Below are 16,238 nucleotides of genomic sequence, written 5' to 3'. Positions count from 1 at the left end.
GTGAGAATACATCAGTGGGAGTGCAAATGGTCTTCAACCTCATGGATGCAAGATGATGCTTGTTAGGGCTGGAGATGTCACCAGAGGGTGACAAAGAAACTCAAGGAACTAGAGGATGGCTTCTGCCTTTCGATGTGGTTGAGAACATGTGGGTCACAACTGAGAGCACTATTGGGGTAGGTGGCCAATTCTAGCCTTGCATATCGGTATCCACACTGCTTGGAGCTCCTATCCACGAGGCAGCAGTGTTGGTGGAGCTGGAAAGAGCACTCTATCAGTAATTAAGGCCAGGTTGGGCAAGAGGAGCCCAACTTCTCCAGCCTTAGTGTAATTACTAACAGAGTGGAGGTTGTCCTCTTGGAGACCTCCATTGTCTACTCCTGTCAGCAGTACAGGAGGTACCCTCTGTTCCTCCAACATGATCAGGGTGTTGATCTTCCTTTAGGCACAGATCTCTACGGCAGTTTATGAAGACCAGTTTTATATGGCCACTCGATGAGGACACTAACAATGGATATGGAGAAGCTCTGCAGAATTGTGCTTCCTGCAATGTGTTAACACAAATCCTGTTGTGCAGGATGAAGCAAATAAAATCTCTGTATTGATCAGTTAAAATTAATGTCAGCACTAACTCAGGTGGTTTGCAAAATTATCTTGCAGGATTACACTAATTAAATGAAAGGGAGAAATGTCTCTACTTGAATAGGAGAAAATAGAAAATTTCAGATGAAGAACTTATCTCAGAGTGCTGTGCACTGACGTTACTGCATCAGCTTGGCATCTCTTAATGATTTTACTTTGCATATTTTCTATTTTCTCAGTGAGCATTGAGCCGAGTCTCTCTCTGTGGATTTGTTCTATTTGTTATTTAGCACCATGCTAATTTCTGGAGTTTGCGTCTGTATTCCTGGTTAAATGGTTGCTTCTTGCCTTTATACATTTGTATCGCCAACAATGCAATGCTCAGCCAGGGGTGTCATAGTAACACATTTTCTGCTGACAAGGAGGAGTTACACCGAATTTAAAAAGAAACCCAACACCTCAAAGGCTAGCATGTGAGAGGTGGTGTTTATACTGAGGTTGTGCAACCCTATATGCAACCAAGCATGGCCAGGTGCCTCTCCTGCCAGGGATGCCACCCACATCTGTCTGGGTTGTGCCTGCATCAGCTGTTTCCTGCAGCCCCGTGCTGTTGCTGGGTGTAGCTCGCTGCAGCTCTCGGCACCCTCTCCTGCAGGCAGGCACTCCTGCTCGGCCCCAGGTGCCAGCGGTTTCCTGAGCCTGTTTGTGCGAGAGACCCTGCTGGGCTGAGGCGGTGGCAGAAGCCTGAGGTGAGTGCCGATTGAAAAGAGGGTTTTTATCGCTGTGTCTGCAGAAAAACGGTAAAGCACAGCAGAGGTTCTGCAGTTCCCTGAGTCAGACAAGGCTCCTACGGGCAACTCTTTGTAGAAAGTGAAGCTCTCTGGAAATAGACTGAAATCCTAGAAACAACATGCAGACCTAGAGCAGTAATTCCCTGATCAATTTGGTCTTTAGGCAATGGCTTCTTCTGGAAGCATTAACAGAATTTAGTTTGGAGACTATTTGGGCACCAGTTTGCCCACTTTTATTCAAGAGGAAATAAAAACAAACCTTCCCACTCTGTAGCTCCCAATGCTCTGTCCGTATTGGTGGCCTATTTTTCTGCTTAAGGATAGGGAGGGACCGTTGAGTCACACACAATCTCCTGCCCTCCTCCTCTCATTTAAATATTAATATGATGAATTATTACTAGAGTAACAGCTGTGCGGTGCTCATATCACAGAAACATAACCTCCTCCTCCTCATCAGATCACGGCTATTCCTGACTAGCACTTTCTGGTCGACCTTCTCACTTGTTCTGTATGACTTTTTAAAAATCATTTTGTTAGTTCTGGTGTGGTGTCATTAGGATAATTGTTTCGCTCTGTTCTTTCTGCTTAATTATTAATGATGCTGAGGAAGTCAAAAGATAGCTTCAGTAATGGTAAGTTAAATGTCTGTGTATTCTCCTATGAGATCTGTGTGTTTAGAGAGAAAAGTATAAAGGATTAAGATCGAACTTTCTACCTAGCATTTAAAAGCCTCTCTCTTGAGAATAACCAAAATAGCAATAGGTGGTCTTTTATGCAAATGAAAGCATTGTACTTTAGTCAACTAATGCCTCCAGATAATTCAGAGGAATAACTAATGTTGTACCAAGAAGTACTAACGCATTGCATTCTCTGTGGATGAAGTGTTATAAGACAGACTGCTAATTAATAAGGTGACGATCTGTAAAGACTGCTGAAAATAAGTACTCAGCATCAAAGAAGGGGAGGGGATAGGAAAGAAATACAGCACTATGAGTTATCTCAGTAGGATTGGAAACACCAAGGTGAAGTATTCACAGGGAGGTCAGAAAATGTTCAGTCCTGTGAGTAAAGGTCCTCCTCTGCTCAACACCTTTAGAATGTTTCTTGTGTTTGTGCGTGTGTGTGAGTGGTTCAACAAACCGCGCACTCTTTCTCATCTGAGGTCTCACTTCTTGTAGTGCCTTCACGTTGTGGAAAGGGTGGCTGGTTTTGTTGGTGCCTGGACTGCTGCTGGGGAGGGCTTAGTGCCAACAGGGCAGTGTAGAAAGAGGCTTTTCTGGATCTTCCCAATTGCTAATGCTTAAAACTTTGTGAAAACTTGCCCAAACTTCCTAGAATTTTAACTCACTGCTCTTGTCACTTAAGGAGAAAAATCTGAGATACTCTTACAGAGATTTTAAAATGAAATGTCTGCATTTTGATCTGAAAATCCTCACTTCAAATTTTTCCCTTAAGTGATCCATGTTCTAAAGTGAAACAAAACGCTTTCAGTTTGAATAAAATACTGCTTAATTTGTTTGTTGTTTTTATTTTTAAAGCTGCTCACAAATTGAATGGGGAACCTTAAAAAAAAAAAAAAAAAAAAAAAAAAAAAAAGAGTGTGACCTGATTTATAAATCGTGCTCTTCTTTTCCTACTCCTGAAGAAACTGTTAGAAACTCAGTGCTCCAGTCAGCCTGAACAGTGGCTGCAGGAAGGAAGGAGGGACACTGCACTGCCTGTGACTTTTTCCCATTCCAAATTTTCTGACGAGAGAGGTGCTGAGAAGGAAGAGTAGGAACAGAGCGCTGAAAAATATCTTTCTTCAATCACAGAGCCTTCGAATGCAGTGCTAAAAGTAGTGCTAGTACTTCTTGAACAACTTTTCTGCTCTGTGCTTTTTTTTCTGAGCAAGTACTTAACTGGATGCAAAGTGCCCATTCAACTGCTGAATTCAACTGCTTTGAATTCCCATTGTAAGCAAAGGTAAGCTCGGGCTGGGATGTGCTTGGTGCCAGGCAGCACTCGCTGGCAGGCAGCTGTGTGTGCTCTCTCTGTTTATATAGATAAATTGATATTTTTTCCCATCTGTATTCTCTTCCTCCTAAAGTTTATGGGAGTCAGAAGTATTTTTTTTCTTTAACTTCCCATTCACATCAGTCGTAGTTTTTTTATTTGTGTGAAGATTACTGTACTGCAAATTATTTATCAAATATGCTGCTTTTATAAAAGCTTTTATACCTTATTAAACTTACCGTGTATCCCTAGGTAACATCCCATTCCAAATAGTGCCCTCAGATGATTATTTGCTGTGATTGCAAATGAACCTTGTAGCAATCTCCTAACAGCCATCCATCCTTGTGGATGGAAGAGAAACCTGCTGTCAGAACTACAAATAATTTACGTAACCCAATTTAAAGCTCTAACAAAATGTTCCCTTGTTAAGAGGATTGCTATACAATGTGTGAGATGGAAATACTTTCTGGAGGTCAGGAATGCACAGAAGATAGATCTCTGGAAAAGACAAAAAATATATATTTAACAGAAGATTGTCCTCGGTCAGACATTCAATTTGGCGTTGTCTGAAGCTTTATGTAAGCACAGCACCGTTCCTGCAGACGGAGAGGAGTGTCGAAGCTTCATCTTGGCACGTGGGAAAACATGAGTGAGTGAGGGTAGACTGGGGCTGCCATCACCTGCAGCACAATAAACACTGGTTTTAAAGAGCAGAAGGTGAATTCGGGGAGGTACTTTCTAGGCTCTGCTTGCCCTAACTGTGAGCATTCTGCTTGTGTGCCTTCCTTGGGTGATGGTGGCAGCACCGAGTGAGGCCCTGCAGGGTGGCAGAGGGTAGCTCACGTGAGCAGGGGCAGCAGGAAGAACAGATCTCATTTTGGGGTCTGCTGCTCGTGTCCCTCACTCAGTAAAGACCCCAGGAGCAGACCTGCTGCTGAATGACAGACAGGTGGAACAGCATCTGTGAAGGTCAGAGAGCGGGGCAGTGGGAAGGGCCTGTTGGCCAGGCCAGGCCCCAGCTTGTGCTCCTTGCTGTGACCCGTCTTGGTGAAACTGTCAGGGGAAGCCACAAAACCTGGGTATGACATGTTAGAAAACAGCTTAGTGAAATCTAGCTTTTCATAATAAGATTGGTGTGGGGGTGTCTCGGAGCGCTTGTCATGTGGAGATAATAACAAGTTACAGCTGCTGTCACCACCTAGAAGCCAAACTAACGCTGCCTTGCTGCTGTCTCTTCCCATCCCCTGAGCACAGTCCCTCCAACCAGCCAAAAACTGAGCTTATTGAAGCTGACGATGGAGATCAGTTCATAGGATTGTGGAATATTTTCATGGAACAGGGAATCACGGGGTGCCTCAAATAGAGCCCTCCACACCCCCAGCCTCCCTGTGCTCCCATACCTGCACACCGCCAGTGCCCCCTTGGTCTCACAAACATGGATCCTCTCTTTTTCAGCTCTAATATGTTCTCATGTGAGAAGGCCCTCGTGGCACCACTTTCTCAGCATGCTTTCAAGCTCCCAGGGCATGTCAGGAAAAGGTTGCCTAGAAGTGCAGTGCAGCCTGATAGGGGTCTGGGTACGGAGGAGCTGCTCTGCGTCTGTTCCTTTGCCCACAAGGAGAAGCGATGGGGAGCAGCGTTAGGGCAGAGGCATGGCAAAGTACAGTGTGGCTCTGGTGAGGCCACAGAGCTCCTGCACTGCCACAGCCTGGGGAGTTCTTGCCTCTTTTTGGATAGATGCAACCTGACTGACTGCTAATTAAGTCTTTGGATAGAAAGGTTTTGTGCCAGGTACACTTCCAAATCTGAACTTCGCTGGAAAATTTAGCTCAACTGCTTTGTCATTTTACAAGAACTGGGCTGGAGGAAAGCATTGATTTTGCCCTACTTTTAAAACAGGTGAACAAGGAGAGCCTTTAGAAGTCCTTTGCCTGTTCCAGAACAGGAGGACATTCTTGAAATCAGGAATCAAAGCTGTGTTTTATCCTCGTGGAAAAATCTCTTAATGTATATGAACTGGAGACCTCATGTTTTGTAGGCTGGATAGATGTGGTAGCAGACAAATTCCCCAAGCAGTCTGTCAGTGCTGGGTGTGTTCCAGCTGAGAAAACTTCTGAACAGGAATTCTCCTGTGACTGTATCTGTGGGCTGCCGCAGGTTTTGTTGGGTTGGGGCACCTTAATGTGATGTAAGTGGACCATTCCTCCCATGTACTGCTTTCAAAGGCTCCTGCAGGTAAGAAGCTGGAAGCAGCTCAAATGCAGAAGAAATGAGGAATGAATGAGTTGGGATTTTTTAAGGAATACACAGGGGAGAAAACTGTAAAAAATGTTAAAAAAAAAAAAATCGTACTTGAATTTGAAAGGAGAAAAGCAAATAGCAACTGAGAATTGAATGGGAAATGAGAGGAGAGCTGGAGAAATCAGTGGAGCAGCTGAAAGGGGGTGGAGAGGCTGGTGTGGGAGATGTGCAAACAGAACTACATGGGGATGGGGATGTTCTGGTGCTGGGGGAAGTCCAACCTGGACAAAGCCTAGAATTATCTGAATTATCCAGAAATTATGTGAAATATCTAGAATTACCTGCAAATGTTCAAAATTCAGAACTTTGTGGATCTGCAGTTGGTGAAAGAAGTACTAATAACTTTGAAAACCTGAATGGTAGAATAAAGTACCAATTGCTTTGAAAGTTTTAGGAATTTCAAATTGGCTGCTATTAACAGTTATTGTGACCTTGATCTTTGTGACTCAGTTCTGGAAAGTGGAAATGGTGATATGCTGGTAACTTTGCAGATTGTAGAAATAAAATTAATGGATATTTGCAGAACCCTTAAGCCCTGTAAAGTAAAAAATTCCACTGTGATTCTGTCCTCAGACCAGGGCAGGGCATGGTGAATAAGACACAGGGCAGTACATGGATTTTATTTTTCCTGGTATCCAATTACTGCTAATCAGGTGAACACTATCTGTCTTGTACAATGAATGAAGCAAAGCACTCAGCACTTGTGGAGAGAAAAAGAGATATCTGCTCATGCAGCCAACGTATGTCAGAGCAGACAGGTCTTGTTCTGATTACCGTGATCGTCATGGCAGATATAGCTCCCTTGAAAGGTCACAGAAGTTTACTAGCTGACATTAAGGCCATATTCCCATGTTCTCTTGCTATCTGAAACATTAGCGCAATCAGGAAGATAAATTTTCTTGCTCCTCTGTGTAGAAAGGTTCAAAAGTTTCAATTACTGCTCTGCTTTTTCATTTGATTTCAGCAGTTACTTCATGCTCTTGGTTGAAGTTTTCCAACTTGACAATGGCCTGTTCGAGTCTTGCCACTGATTCACTATTACTCCTAGCTGTGATTACGTCCGTCTTGTTTACTAACAAGTATCATTGGACCAAGGATGATAACACTGGGTTGAGGGTAGTACTTTGAACGCAGATTGTACGTATAGTCCTTGAATCATTTTTTCTACAAGTAAATGAATTGCCTTAATTATTTAAACAGGAGTATTATCACAGACCATAATAATCTCATTTTTTTCAAGTATTTAGACAGCCCATGCAACCGTGGAAATATCAGCCTGGGTAGTCTGACAGGGAAAAATAAATTGCTGACATTCTGAAACCTTTGCTGGGCTGGGACAGAAAACAGCAATTTCATTTTAGCGAATATTGCACTGCATTTTGAAGACAGTGTGTGTGTAACAGGCCAACCTGAGGGTCAAGTCTTCCTTGGAGTTTTGCCCTTGAAGAAGGATGCTGGAGCAGCCCAAGGGAGACTCTTTGTCCAGACCTGTCAGGATGGTTGGACTCTCATGGCAAGGGGTGAGACTTGCACCCATGCTCGGCATCTTTTCTGAGACAATTTGTAGCTTAGAGAGGCTATCTGTTTTGGAGAATTTAATAACAAGGAAAAGATGAGAGGTTTGTAGACTGCAGTCTGTCCCTCTGGACTGCTCTTTCAAGATGGACTACCAGGAAGAGTCTTCCCACTGCTCAGTGGCTGAAGCCTAATACTTCATCGCTTTGGGTACCAAGTGTAACCTCACACCGAGCAGCCTGGCCTTGTCACAAATATTCTCCTGCAACTGAACAGGAATGAATGGACTTGTGCACCTGTCTTCTGTGATAATGGGTGCAAGGGAACAGAGACTGGGCTTTCACCTGGCTCGTGTCACTGCAAGCTGCCAGGAACACTAGACATAGTGTCTGTATGTGCTCAGTTACATTGCCCTGGATGACAGCAAGAGCAGCCATGTAATTTCTGTGATGACATCAAGGTCTGTTGAATTGCAATCACGAGAATGAAGTATTGCAATTAGAGCTGATCCAAAGGTTGAAACTCTCCTTCTTCGATTGATCTCAGATGCCTTTGTTTTGGGAGTGTCCAGATTAAACAATAAAAAGAAATTTGAGATAAGGTTTAGCAACATTTCTGTTTATTAAAATAGTCTTATCAGTAATTGATTTTAGCTGAGGCTTAAATGCTTCTCCAATGTTTCATTAAACAGAAGGAATGAGGGTAGAATATCTTTCCCTCTGCCACAAAATACAGCTTTAGGTGCATGTGGTGTCTCATAAGTTTTGGTTCTAACAGCTTTGTACCAAACATGATTGTATGTGATGTGATTGGGCTGCTTCTCAGTGACTTCTCCTGTGGAGATATTTCTGTGGAGTAGTCTGCATTAGCTCTGTACAAGAAGAGCATGTCTTTGTGGAGCAGGCTGTCAATGAATAGGCATGTAGACTTTTCTTGTAGGTCAAGAAGCAAACAGCATACAAAGGTTTTCTTTCCAAGTGCAGAAAAGAATGAGGTCCGGGTTTACATTTCTAGGGCTTTTTTTATGCTGATGATCATTAAGGACAGTTGGATCTCATGCCCTGGCACTCTCACTGAGCTCTACAGAGGCTGACAGCCTTGCCCACCTTCTCCTGTATCCTCTCAGACTCTTTTTCTCTCGTGCACACACACCATGTGTGAACACCACTAACGAGTGGATTTGCTTTAATTCCTGGAATTTATACATAGGCAGATGGATTCTGTTTCTGTTTGTACAGCATTTAACAGAGAAGGTTTGGGATGGTTCCGTTTTAATACTGCCTGATGGATGTAATATCTCCAAAATAACAAAAAATCAGTCAGATGCAATGCTTTCAGTGCAAAAAAAAATCAAGTTCTTCTTTAGAGTTTTATGAATTCAGAGCATTGGTAAAGTCAGTTACTCAGTACAGATGCTTAAGAAATGTGTTGTGTGTTATGTATTCCTGTCATAGGTAGGAAGATCTTCTCAGCTGTTTTGTCTGTCGTGGGAACAGATAAGTAACAAACAATGAGCAGAAACTCTCCATTTCTGAAAGCAGGGCCACCAGAAGGATCAAATGTTAACTCTTTGTTAAAGAAGAACACCAGCAGAGGCCTCATGCTAGCGTGCCTGGGGCTGACTCTGCATGAGATGACACTGTGGGTGGTTGTGGGGATGCCTCCGGGCAGAGGAGCTGTGTGTGAACCCTTGGTGCCCCTCCAAAGACAGCTCTTCTGCATGCTGCAGCCCTGCTGCTCTGAGCACTGAGAGACTCAGCAAGCACATCTGCTGGGTAGGTCACTGTGTCTCACTAACACTTGTAGCCCGCGGTACGTAGAACACTGTCAGTCAGCAGCGGTATGGAAGAGTGGTGAGGAATGGGGAGAGCAGGGCTGGCTGGTGTTAGGAAGAGCTGCACCTTGGTAGGGAGCACTGGGGGAATGCTGCAGTTAACATGCCAAAGTTCAGCCCGTTGAGAATTCCACCGTGGACTTTGCTCCTATTGCAACTAAAGCATTTATTTGGGGGTAAGTGGTTGAGTTTTACCTTCGTGGAGGCTGACAGAAACAAAATGTGACAGTGAATTGCTTCACCAATCTGCACTAATATTGCGAAGAGGAACAGATAGTTATTAGGATCAAATGATAGATAAAGATTAACTTCTAAGCAGCTATTATTGGAGCCCATTTAAAGCAGTTTGAATTGGAAGAGACTTTGCTGAAGCTGATGGTAAACGCCAGGGTAAGAAGATGATCCTGGTGTTTGGCACCAGTCACAAGCTGGAGAATCTCCAATGCCTGCTGGCATTTAGAGCATGTCAGGAACAGAAAGCTCCTCCTTATTAGTAAAAGACAAAGCGAGTTTAGACAATTCTGCTCAATTTTTCCTCTTCAAAGGAAAGTTTAATTATGCTGGTTTTCACTGTTCTGTAGTTGCAAGCAAATACTTTTTTTTTTTTTTTTTTTTTTTGCTTGAGCTGTAATATGGATGCTAGAGATCTCGTGCTTCACAAACCGGAAACCCTCTGCAGTAAGTGATGCTTCTCTGCAGTTGTTTTCCTGTGTAGTAGTCAATGGTGCAAGTCCCTCTTTTCTGGGCACTACAGGCAGTTGCCCTCTGTGGAGTGGACTGATACCTTACATCATTTCCTGTCATCTGTCCAAGCCTATTTATAAAATGTCTGCTGACCCTGGCATCCAGGCAAAACTCAGTTTTCATGAGAAAACAAATAGTTTGGAAATGCATTTCTGCCAAGCAAGGATCTCAGAACTGTTGAAAAAGACTTGAAGTATCTTTGAAAATCACAATGAAAGTTGAGATTTAATGGGTTGGAGAATGTAGGAAAATTAATAATCTGATATACTGAAAACCTTTAGAAATAAATGGTGGACTGTGTACTGAGAAAAAGTTGTGGTTTAAAAGAGAGAGGAGTTGGTTCCAGTGCTCTCTGTTATTCAAGTAAAATCTTTCAGTTTTGATGTCTAAAGGTACATCAAAAGCAACTTAGGCTAACTTTTGCAGTGCTGGTTACGTGTTGTACAATTGGATGGTAGAAGTTCTATAAAAAGTTTCTACTTCTCTGAAATCTGCTGAAGGCAAAAAAAGAAAAACAGAAAAAAAAAAAAAAAAAGAAAAAAGATGAGAGAATGCAATTAGCACTGTTAATGACACTAGAGCTCTCTCTCTAGCTTCAGGAGGCTGGTGGGGGTAGGAGGCTGATGGCGGCTGTAGGAGGCGCTGGGAGAAGCAGCGTGCTTCCAAGCAGGCCTGCTCTGCTATTTCAGGAATCCTGAATTAGAGTGTTGGGCACGGCTGACACACACCCTGAGCAGCAGCACTCCCACCTGGTGCCCACCTGCCCTGGCCCCACCGTGCTTCTCACCTGCTGGCCTTTCGCCATCTGTTGCATCCCTGAGCTCTGGGTGCAGGCACCACGGTATGCATGGCAAAGCGGACGGGGAATGGTCCCTGCCTGATGGACTGTGAATTAGTTTCAAAGGTACTCCATGTGATTTGAAGTCCACCTGGTTTCACCTCACTCTGAAAGGCACCGCAGTCACACAGGTGACCTAGGCTGGATTTAAGCCCACATCCCAGCCACGCAGGGCTCTGCAGAGGCTGCATCTGAGTGGCAGCAGTGGTCTGAGACTCCTTCAGCACAACCAGTTAGCATTGCTTTTCCAGTCCCGAATGTCTCGTGGCAGCACCACATCTCCTCCTGATTGCTCACAAAGATTTCCTCCTGGCTGTGAGCCAGCCCATGTGCAGTTTATTGCAAAGTAATCTCTGAAAGTGTTTGAAATGCCTCAGCTTGCTCACTGCTCCTCCCCTTAGAGCCTGTAGATAACATTTGTTGCTATTTGATATGTAAAAGTTGCATAGCCTCAGGCTGAAAGAAGTGTATCAGCTGCTGCACATGTATTTGCATTGAGCTTTGCCCCCTGTAAATGTATTTCAAGAGGATTCGGGTGCTAGTGAACACGTTAGCAAATGTTAGTTGGATATTTTTTTCTCTGTCAATGACAAGCACTGCAATACCAGCTGTATTTACAGTCATACAGCAGACACTTCATCTCTGTAATGCAATAGCAATTAAAATGCTGCAAAAAGCTGCAAGTAGGAAGGGTTACTGTTCTATAGGAACTAACAGGAGTAGATGCATGAAAACATTTATAGTTCTACAATGAAATACAGTAGCTCTGCAATGAAATATAGTTGTTCTAAGTAAATCCATCATCAGGCCCTTATAACTTCTGCTGAAGTGCTGACGTATTTTCAGGTAGCTGTACAAATACAAAGGTGGTTTTGCTGACACTACCCACCCTATTTGCAGGGCATCTCTCCACTTTGGAGTGACCAAGGTATTGTTGACATTTAAGTAACATCTTTACAGTGATATGCTTCCTTACCACACTAGCTGTACTGCGGCTGCAAGGACCAGTACAGAGTTGTGCCAGGATAGTAGTAGAGGGATGCCCCTGACAATTACCTTGGTGCCACTTCTGCAGGCTGATGTTCTCTAAAGAGCTTTGCTTGAGGCTTTGGATGTGGGGATCAGAGCAGCACCAGAGTGCACTCAGAAGAAGCAGGATTGAATGGGGGAGGACTGTCACACACAGAATTCCCTTGCTTCGAAGAGCTGAAAATAGACCCCAACATTTGGTGCTTCTTGTTACCATTTCATCCTATGCCTTGCATTACCACAACAGTCCTATTTCTCTTTCTGAGAGTATTTTTCAGCTGTAGATTCATCCACTGACAGGATCTACACATTGCTACAGCACACCTCCCGTGTTCTGCGCTGGGAAGTTAGAAGAAACTCAGGCCCCTTGGAGCATCCAGGCATGAACACATTGGTACCAGTAAAATGTGCTTAAACCTAATACATGCTTTGGTCTCCTGCCTTCATTGCCTACCTTGGTAAATTTTTCTATGTGTTTACTATTCTGTGCATGAAGTAGTAATGTCTAACCTCTATGCAAAATTAGATAGCAAGGAATTTTTAAAAAGGTCCCAAAATCTGGAGGAGCTCGTGCTTTGCCAAGTGAATCTCACACACTGAGGCTGCTTTCAGTGATGACCCAGCTACGAGTTGGGCCATGGTTCTATGGCTTCCTCTTCTCCCAGTATTAGCATGGCTTCATCAACTTCTGCTTTAGGCAGCCGCTGTGTCCATGCGCCAAGTGTTGGTAAAGGCACAGAAATGGAAGGCAATGGAACTGCCTGTCTTAAAATAAAGTGCAAGCTATTAAGAGGGGAGTTTGCATGCAGTTAAGCTGTACTGTAGTGTCCTAGATTGCTGATCATCTACCAAGGGGGAAGAATGACTCGTTCAGTTTTAAGTTTTTAATGACTTTTTTTTTTTTCCTGCAGAATCACAGAATTTCCAAAGTATGTCACAGGACCATTTATTTCTAACCTCAAAGTTAAACATTTTCTGTGAGTGACTTTATTTTTCCACCTTCATTTGCCCTTTGTTCATTGCTGCCTTTGGTTTGAATTGGTCTCTTTGTCAATAGTCTGTTCTTTTGAATTTTTCCATTGTTTCACACAGTGCTGAAGACCTTAGGGTTTGCCTTTTTCCCTTCTTCTCACTCCTCTAATGTTCTCGTAGCTTTTTTCCTGATCACGCTGTACATGGGTACAAACTTTGCTCCAGCAAACTTAGTTCTAGGCAGCGAGTGCACAAGGCAATGGCATGCTGTCTGTGCCGTGGGAGCTTTGGCTGTTGCACAGTGTAACTTAGAAGGGATTTTGACATCAACTTTTGGTTAAAAAAAAAAAAAAAAAAGTAAGATGGTGACTTGCATGTGATTACCTGCTGATAATGTTGGTGTGAAAACAATGGTGTCAATGAACTCAGAGAGTTTACATTAGAAACATGTGTTTGTGTAAAATAATAAAGAAAGGAAAAGAAAATCCTACATTCAATATGGAAAGGTGCAGCCCAACTTTTCAGTGAAACTCAGTTGTACCTGGACTTCTGTGCTGAATGGCAGCACCATAAGCTGCATGCTGGCAGAGCAAGGGGCTTGCAGCCCCATTGAGCTGCAGGACCTGTGTCATGCCAGTGTCACCAAAACACCTTCGTCTTCACTGGAAGCGGAGTCTGCTTGGTGAGAGGTAGCTGAGATGATGAGAGGGAGCTGTAGAGACCCGGGAAGCAGTGATTCCCACAGAAAAACTGAGACAAAAGCTTGGAGCTGCCAAGTCACCTTGGGCAACCTTCTCATCCTTCTCATAATCTTTCTCCCATTGCCAATTGTAATGGGTGTGGCTGCTCAAAAAAAATGCTTTATTCCCTTTTATGCCACAAGTTGTGATTCACACTTGGACTGAAATAGTACACTGGAATTTACTGTTTGATCTTTTTGAACTTGGGTCTAATAAAAGATTCATTGTTTCAGTTCTAATTATTTTTTAATTACTGGGCTTTATGGCTTTCTAAGACCAATGCTCTTCTTACTCTGCAGTTAATATCTGCAAATGTTTTTGAATGAAATGGTTATCATATAACATATCATCTACAAGCACTATAATTGTGTTTATAGGGGAGTGGGGAAGCAACTCAACGCAGGAATTTATAGCTAATTAATAAGCTATCAAAAATCCAGGTATGGATTAGCAATTTGGCTGATTAGATAGCTAAAAATTGCAGAGCAACACTTCCCCTAGATAGAAGGATCTCATTCACTACATTTACGCAAAGACTGTGCCCTTAGAATGGCAGACAGTAATTCCGGGTGGGGGGAAAGATCTTGATTCATTAATTAGTAACCCAGGAAAATAGTGGTACATCTGGGCTACGTGAGATTTGGGAGTGCGCCTGTAGCTCACTCTGTGTTTGCTGCACTACTTTGCAAATGTCCTGGGCTGCTGTGCAGCAAACTCCATTGGATGTGTGACTTTTCCACCTGTGTGACACAACAGTGTGGGTATTGGCAGAAGTGCAGTGGACGCAGTACGGTGATAGGGTCTCCAGCTGCTGTTGCAAGGCTGCAGTATGTTTTTTTTTCCTGCTGCGGTGCCCTAGGGTCAGCTTGATTTTTTGGTCTCCCATAATGAGAATACTTTGTATGGTGGAAGGATTCTTTAATTAAGTAAATAGCTCTGGCTTTCAGAGACTTAAGCCACTGCTGCTCCTGCTTTTTTTGTGTGTGTGTCCAAAATCTCTCCTTTTAATGCAAATAAATTTTCCTTTGTGGCTTGGCTATGAGCACTGTCCTAACATCACCTCTTCCAAGTATGCACTCTTGCAGTTTTTTATAGACTGTATTTAAATACAGGCCTCTGTAGCAGCCAGTGCTGCAATCCTCCAGTGCTGTTCTGCTGGGCAGCTAGATGCCACTCTGTTTCTGACTTTTGTCCACTGTTGGCAACATAGTCGGGTGCCTGTAAATTACCAAATATCGTCATGAACAGCAGCAGTTTGGCTACTGACTTCTCTGTGTAAGCTATTTGTGCAGTTAGCAAATGCCCCAGTCACTTGTGCTCTGCTCCCAGTAAGAGGGGAGCAGCTGGCTGGGGAGCAGGCATGCTTGTGCATGTGAGCAGCACCGGGCAGTACCAGCGGGGCTGCGCCAGTTCCCCTCCTGCAATCCTTTGTGCCATGAAACTGGCCTTCCCACTCCTCCCTTTCTCACTCTTTAGAGCAATGCTGATTCTTCCTGCGCCCGTTACTGCAAAGACTGTTATTGTTACTAGTTGGTGTGATATGGTGGCACATTTAACAAAAAATCAAGTTAGTGATTCACAACTGCCAGGGTCAATAGGATGCTGCTGTTTGGGTAGCAGTGGGGGGAGGCACAGAGCTCTATGCACTGTAACTTCTGCACTATCTCAAGCCAGAAATAATTGGTTGAAACAGTAAAAATGAGCATTAATTGTTCTATCTTCTTTTGAGTCATCGTGCGCTGACAGGGCTGTGTGGGACCCGGGGAACGCCCCAGAGCGGTGCTGAAACTCCCTCAGTAGAACCTGAGCTTTCCTCCTGCTGCATGCAGCACTGTGATTTTCCTGCATCTTTCTAAACCCAAGAATTGAGATGTCTGCTTAGAAGTCTAGTGGGGAAAACATTTAAGGTTTGAATTATTTTGCTTTATTTTGTTGTATTCGTTGTGATTTAGAGGAAAAAGTAGAGTTTTACAGTCTGTGCCTACGTCCGTTAGGATGGATGTAATTGCAGGCAAGGAGAGTGGAGAGCAAATGTCTGCCCGAGAGTGAGCTGTGGGAAGCAGTGTGCGGGTACTTGTGGGAGAAACGTTCAAGGCCACAATGACACAGGGACCGCAGAAAATGTGAGTGACACCGTTCTCTTCAGGGCAGGAGAGCCGCTCTGCCCTCCCTGTTGCGCGGTCTCTTCCACCACCACGCAGACACTGAACGTGAGCACGACGGTGCGGGCCTGCAGCCACCAGCCCAGGCGGACCCGCCGCCTCTGCTTCCTGCGCCGGCTACACGGAGCCAGCGCTGCAGGCCGGCACCGCCTGTGCAGGGAGCCGCGAGCCCTGCCCGGATCCGGCCTTCGGGTCTGCGGTATCTCTGAACCGAACCCTCGCCCAGCCACACGCTCCGGGTCAAACGCACGAAGCCGGTGATGTGACGGCGGCGGCAGGATGGAGCAGAGACCGCACTGGAGGAGGAAGGGGAAATTGTTAACTGGAGCTCGGAGCGTTAGCGGTACCGACAGGACGACGCCGACGTCCGCGAGCCTCTGACGGCAGCGCAGCCGCAGCGCTCGGCTCCGTGCCGGCCAAACCGTCCCTAAGGGACCCCGGCCCGCTGCCCGGGCCGCGGGACGAGCGCCGCGAGCGGCTCCAGAGGCTGGGCCCGCCCCCCTCTGAGACCCCGCGGGCCCGGCCCCGCCCGGCCGAGGTGGAGCCGCCGCCGTCCCCGCCCCCGCCTGCCCTCCGCGCCGGGTTACATGGCGGCGGCTGCGGCGGCGGCGACTGCGGCGAGGCGGGCGGGCGCCGGGCGGGAGCCGGTGGCGGGGCCGCGGGGCCCGGCCGCGTGAGCAGCGCAGCGCCCGATGAGCCGGGGGAGGCCCGTGAGTGCGGCGGGGGTTCGGGGGA

General features: G+C 45.2%; 1 protein-coding gene across 3 annotated transcripts in view; it reads left to right on the top strand.

The window, feature by feature from the left end:
* The first annotated feature begins 1,826 nt into the window (after window positions 1–1,826).
* The window catches only part of MAPK6 (mitogen-activated protein kinase 6), a 27,854-nt gene continuing 13,442 nt past the window's right edge, over window positions 1,827–16,238 (top strand). Inside the window, exons 1-2 of one of the 3 annotated variants that reach the window (XM_042875942.1) lie at window positions 11,663–12,087; window positions 12,541–12,606. The gene's annotated coding sequence lies outside the window, so the exon portion shown is untranslated. Of the gene's footprint in view, window positions 2,006–11,662; window positions 12,088–12,540; window positions 12,607–16,146; window positions 16,214–16,238 lie in introns of those variants that run through there. The other 2 variants (XM_042875945.1, XM_042875943.1) reach the window with 2 other exon arrangements.

The sequence above is a fragment of the Lagopus leucura genome, unplaced genomic scaffold (genome assembly GCF_019238085.1).
Source record: "Lagopus leucura isolate 7727_CA_CO unplaced genomic scaffold, USGS_WTPT01 Super-Scaffold_100015, whole genome shotgun sequence".
Taxonomy (NCBI): Eukaryota; Metazoa; Chordata; class Aves; order Galliformes; family Phasianidae; genus Lagopus; species Lagopus leucura.
Note: the sequence above shows the minus strand (reverse complement) of the source record. Positions and strands in the feature narration are given on the sequence as shown.